Source organism: Bos javanicus, chromosome 17 (genome assembly GCF_032452875.1).
Source record: "Bos javanicus breed banteng chromosome 17, ARS-OSU_banteng_1.0, whole genome shotgun sequence".
Lineage (NCBI taxonomy): Eukaryota > Metazoa > Chordata > Mammalia > Artiodactyla > Bovidae > Bos > Bos javanicus.
Window position 1 is genome coordinate 66,997,454 of NC_083884.1, and position 5,244 is coordinate 67,002,697.

General features: G+C 46.5%; 1 long non-coding RNA gene across 1 annotated transcript; it reads right to left on the reverse strand.

The window, feature by feature from the left end:
• Positions 1-1,307: 1,307 nt before the first annotated feature.
• Positions 1,308-2,512, reverse strand: LOC133228475 (uncharacterized). Its single transcript, XR_009730212.1, has 2 exons — positions 2,387-2,512; positions 1,308-1,533 (listed from the first exon to the last, which is right to left on the reverse strand). It is a non-coding gene; the product is annotated as an uncharacterized LOC133228475 (long non-coding RNA).
• Between the last annotated feature and the right edge of the window lie 2,732 nt (positions 2,513-5,244).

Here is a 5,244-nt window from a genome sequence, read left to right on the forward strand (position 1 = left end):
GACAGACTGTATGGTCTGCAGAGCCTGAAATATGTACTTTCTGGCCTTTTACAGAAACCATTTACTGACCCTGGTCTTTGCTAATACACCAAGCGTCTAGGCTGGAAGAAGCAGTCTAGAGTCTTCTCGCGCTCTCCAACACTGGTTTCTTTGAAGAGACCACTCCCAGATGCTCTGACTTCCTGCCCTGACTTGGTTCTGCTTTCTTTGGCCCATTGGGCCCTGTTCCACGGCACAGCTAGGATTTGTGACTTAGACCCAAACGGAGACAGAAAAGAATGATTAGGGGTCATCATTCGTCAACTTCTTCAGCTGTTAGCTCTGACCTTCTGAATCATCTAGTCCGACCCACTGACTCTCTAGACTTGGAAGCTGACACCCAGAGAGAAAGGATTAGATTTTTGCCAGGGTCACTCAGCCAGCAAGCAGCTGAGAGGTCTTGCAGAAAAAGCTGAGGGGTCAAATAAACTACCTCTGGATAAAAACAGCTAATGTTTTTGGGGTGCTTGTTATGAATGAGGCACATATTACTCTTTTCAGCAAATTTCAGTGTGCTATCATCATCACTCCCATTTTATAGATGGTGAAACTGGGGCAGAGGAAGCCAAGGTCCACTCTGTTGGTGAAGCTAAGGTTTGAACTCAGTGGTGTGAGTTCAGTCCATGTTCTAACTCATGGCACCATATTGGCTTTGTCATCCATGCCCACTTTGAGTCTTGAAACTTTCCCCTAATCAGCTTTGGTAGGATGAATAGACTCAGGTGTACAGGGGGGTCTTTTTTCAGCCCTTCTTTTCCTGTTCCACCTCCCTGTGATCCTCAAAGCCCAAGACAGTTCATCAATTTCATTTGTATATCCAACTTCAGACCCTGTCATTTCATTAACTCAAGTGAGGGGCTCTTCATACGAGGTTGAGCTTCAATAATTCTCTTTAAAGTTACGGGAGAAATGTATGCTTAATTATATTTGCATATGAAAAATAGGGTCTAATTAGTTTGATTGATTATTATTTTAACCCTAATGGCATTTTGAGTATCTGTCCCAACTAATAGCCAGTGTGTTGCTAATAAATCATTGAATTTTTACAGCATGGTCTATTGAGCTGGCTTATGAAATATATTTTATTAATATCCTGGAATGTATTGAAACTGATACAAGTCAAACAACTGCTCATTTATTAAACTGTTTAAATGTCAGTTTTATACAAGAGTAATAATACAGGAAATATGTTCGTTCAGGAGACATCAGCAAGGCAGGGGTACTCACAATATTAGTTATCTTGGAAAAATATATTATGGAAATAAAAGTCCAATTATGTCATTTATTGCATTAAATAAATCTATATTGACTAACATAAATGTTGCACATTAGCAGATGCACTTTCTTGCAAACTTTTAAATTCTCTATGATCGCGCTCAAGGGCGTAGTGGAGGCTGGATCTCCAGGAGAGAGTGGTCACTGAATGTTGCTGTTGGTTCCCCTCATTGCGGCCTGAGGCTGTCCTGTGCATTAAAGGTTCCCAGGATGTCCTTTCTTTAAAAAAAAAAAATTTTTTTTGGCCACATCCTGTGGCAGGTGGGACCTTAGATCCCTGACCGGGATCGAACCTTCGCCCCCTGCATTGGAAGGCAGAGTGCTAACCACTGGACCGCCCGGGGTGGGGGAAGTCCCCAGGATGTCATTTCTTAAGGTGTTCCTATTCTGGGGCATCGCCAAGGACTGGGGTTTAGACCCAGCTCTTCCAGGAGCACAGATGTCATCCTGCATTTGTTCATGTGATGAGTACTTGGGGTGTCTGCTCTGTGTCAGGTGTTGCCTCCTGGGGACACTGGGGTGCCCTAGTCAGGTAGGGGCCCTGCTCCCATGGACCTGGCATGCCAATAAAGGTACAATTAAAAACGAAGCTCTCTTTCTCTGCTACGACTGTGAATAGCAACTAAAAGGAAAGAGCACGTTTTTCTTCTACTACTTATAATGCTTCTGACACCAAATATGTGGGTTTCCCCACCCCCCCAGCCCCACACCAGCCAATTCTCCAATGCTCTGGACACCAACTGGGTGTCCTCTTTCTCAGTTCTGACACTCACCGCCTGGGCTCAGTGCAGACCGCACTGGTCGAGGACGCAGTTAAAGGACAGACTGGCCCCCATACATTTCGGATTCCCACAGGCCCCTGCATGGGTTCAATAATTTGCTGAAACATCTAGCAGATACAACAAAGTCCTTTGCACGCTATTATTTGTTGATGGTGAAGGATACAACTCAAGAAGAGCCGAATGAAGAGGTGCATAGGGCTTGGTATGTGGGAGGTGGCATGGGGCCCTCCCAGCTCCAACCCCAAAGCTATCCACACCTTTGCCTGGGGTTTCTACTGAGGCTTCATTACCTCCATTGCAGTGATTGTCATTGGTGACTGACCTCAATCTCCGGCCCCTCTCACGTCTCCGGAAGTTGGGGGTGGGGTGGGACTGAAAGTTCCAACCCTCTAATCGCAGAGCTGGTTCCCTTGGCAACCAGCCCCCATCCTTAGGGGTTTTCCCCAAGTCACCTCATTAACATAAACTCGCTAGAGTTGAAAGGGGCTGATTATGAATAACAAAAGATATTCCTCTCACCCCTGTCACTCAGGAAATTCCAAGGGTTTTAGGAGCTCCGTGCCAGGAACCGGGAACAAAGACCAAATATATAAGTATTATTATATCACAACATCACGGGGAGACAATGGACAAAAGAAAAATGAGATAATTTTAAATAGCGATGCTTGTTAGGAAGGGAGTAATGCAGACTACTGGGGTGGGGAATGTGCCGCACAGGGTTCCTTTAGATTGGAAAGTCAGAGAGAATGGCAAGAAGGAGATGAACAGCCAAAGACATGGACTTCCAGGCAGACGGAATAGCAGGTGCAAAGACTTTATATTTTGCCAAGGTCACTAGGATGCTGGGAGGAGAGTGGATTGCAGGGGGCCAGGATGGGCATGGAGGAACAGAGGGGAGGCAGGTGCAGTTATTAAGGGTAGGTAGGGGGAGGGAGAGAAGCTGACATTCAGGATTTTGTGGAGGTCGAGTTGACAGGACACAGTGATGGATCAGAGATCTGGAGACAGGGAGAGAGGAGCCAAGGATGCTTCCAGCCTTGATCTGAGCATCTGGGTACCATTTCCCGTTCGGGGGAAGAGGATGTGGGAAGGAACAGCTTGAGTAGCAGGTCAAGAGTATATTTTTGGTCCTGTCAGTGGAAGGGGCCAGTAGGACTCATTCTCAGATGTTAAGTGTATTGGAATCACCAAGGATGCTGGTTGCCATCCAGAGTCCTGGACCTTGTCCCTAGAGATTCTGATTCATCAGGTCTGGGCTGGGTTTATTGAGCTGGGTTTATTTAGGGGGAGGGTGGCCTCTGGTGATTCCAACGTGCAGCCACATTGGAGAACGGCTTTTCCAGTCCCCTCATTTTCAGAGTGGGAAATTGAGGCCCAGGGAGGAGACAGGATTTGCAAATTGGTGGTGGAACTAGGATGGAAGGATGTTCCTCCCGGCTCTTGGCTCGGTGCACGTCTCCTCTGTGGCTCAGGCTGCCTCTGGCATCCTTAAAGGAGCCCAAAGGCATATTCTAGTGCCCTGGGGAGGCAAAGCCCAGGCATTCTGGCTCAGCCAAGCTCAGAAATACTCAGGACAGAAGCGGGATGTAGGAAGTTTTAGATTAGAGGCCGCTGAGGATGGTTCAGCCTTTGGACACTGCCATCTTGCTGTGCATTGTTGGGCAGCTCAAGTAACCTCTCTGGTCCTTGGCTTTTCTAGGTATGATTTGTCATAAGAATGATGCCTTCTTCACAGGGTGTTGTGAGGATCAAATGGGATTCTCATGTGAGGGGCTTAGTACAGCTCTTGGCACTTGGTAAGTTCTAAATACACGTTAGCTATAATATTGATACAAATTACTATGGATACCTGATGGTGACCTAGGGAGGCAGGCCGGAGCCGTGATAGTAGCATGGACTTGGGAATCAGGCAGATCTGGGTTCAAATCCCATTTTTTTGCTGTGGAACGCTGGGGAGGCATTGTACCTCTCTGAGCCTCTATAAAATGGGAGGGCAGGCGTGGGTGTTGGTTTGTGGATATGAGAAAAATGTGCATCACACTTCAAGCTCAGGGTCTGGCCCTCAAGTGCTGGAAGTTATTGGAATTATTATGTCAACTTTAATTCACTGACTGAAACCCCAGTCAGTTGCAACCCCTGCCTGCGGAAACCACCACTGCCGTCAAGCTGGTGACCGTGGAGGACAGCACGTGCCTGGGGTCTCCCCCTGCCATCTTGCTAACTTGCTGTGTGACCTTGGGTGAGCACCTCACCCTCTCTGGCCCCTGTTGCCTCATGCGTGAAATGAGGAGCTTAGTCTGGTTAATCTCCAAGGTCTTTTTCAGAGCCTTAAAAAAAAATCGATCACTGTAAAAGTCTGTGATTAGTGAGAATCCGTCTGCCCCAGGCAAAGACCAGACCCTCCCCAACCTTTCGGTGGGGGAGAATAAAACAATAAGCAGAAGGCTTAGCAAATTGCTATCTCACAGGCCTTAAAAACGAATATCTGCTTTTGTATCAGCCTTGATTGAAATTCTTATGCTATAGCGGGCGTCCCCGCCATCAATGCCTTAATTAGAAATTAGGACAGTCACATTGGCATAAATTAAATCAGACTAAAGATGATTAACAAAGTAATGCAAGAAATCATTAAATTAAACCATTGTGCCAAGTCCTCTGCTGATCTATCACAAATTTGGGCTGCTAATGAGGTCTTAATTAGTAAGTTAGGTCGAAATAATTCATGTCATTCACTTCAAAGACAGCCCTCTTTCTTGCTTGCTTTTTTTTTTTTCTCCTCTTTTTGAATCCAGCCCCTAATGCAAATTTATCTTGGGCTGTGGAAGGAAGGGGGCGGGTGGACATCATCAATAAAAACCAGAATTCCTCGGATTATCGAAATCTGCTTGGCATTGAATGTATCTGGGGGGAGGTTTGTTCTGATGTCAGGTTAGATGGAATGGGGATGAACAGCTGGTGATCCCAAGATGACAGAATGGCAGGAAGAGATGGGACAGTTTGGAAGTTCATTCCTTCATGATATGATGGGAAAACTGAAGGCCAGACAAGGGAGGCATCATTCAGAGTGGATTGCAGGCAGAGTTGGGACCCTGGCATCCCGAGTAAAGATTGCCTCTTCTTTCTGCTGCTTTCTCACATCTTCCCGTTG